Here is a 425-nt window from a genome sequence, read left to right as displayed (position 1 = left end):
CTTGTATGGGAGCGGCCAATGTTCGTTTTCAAGAGGCGTTCCATGTGGTGTGAAAGTGGCCGTAGTTTATCTCGCTAGAATGTAGTTATGTACTATATTAGTTATCTTTCGCCTATATTAGTCATCTATCAATTTATTGTACTTACGTGAAGTTATGCCGTTCTTCCAAGTGGACTATGACGTCATAGTATAATCCAGTGACGTTGATGCTTCCGTCATCGAGCCACTTGAGGATAGTTGCCGGACGCCACTGGTTCAATAATTGTAATGGTCGTGAGGTAAAGAGATAATGAAAACATTGGTGAGTGACAAAGTGCTAACCTTGACAGATGGATGTATTAGCAACAAAAATAATGCTGATTAGTAAATGGAAGTTCTGTAAATATAACAAGGAAGAATATTTCAAAATACGAATAACATTATTT

Source organism: Penaeus monodon, chromosome 34 (assembly GCF_015228065.2).
Source record: "Penaeus monodon isolate SGIC_2016 chromosome 34, NSTDA_Pmon_1, whole genome shotgun sequence".
NCBI lineage: Eukaryota > Metazoa > Arthropoda > Malacostraca > Decapoda > Penaeidae > Penaeus > Penaeus monodon.
This window is presented reverse-complemented; position numbering follows the sequence as displayed.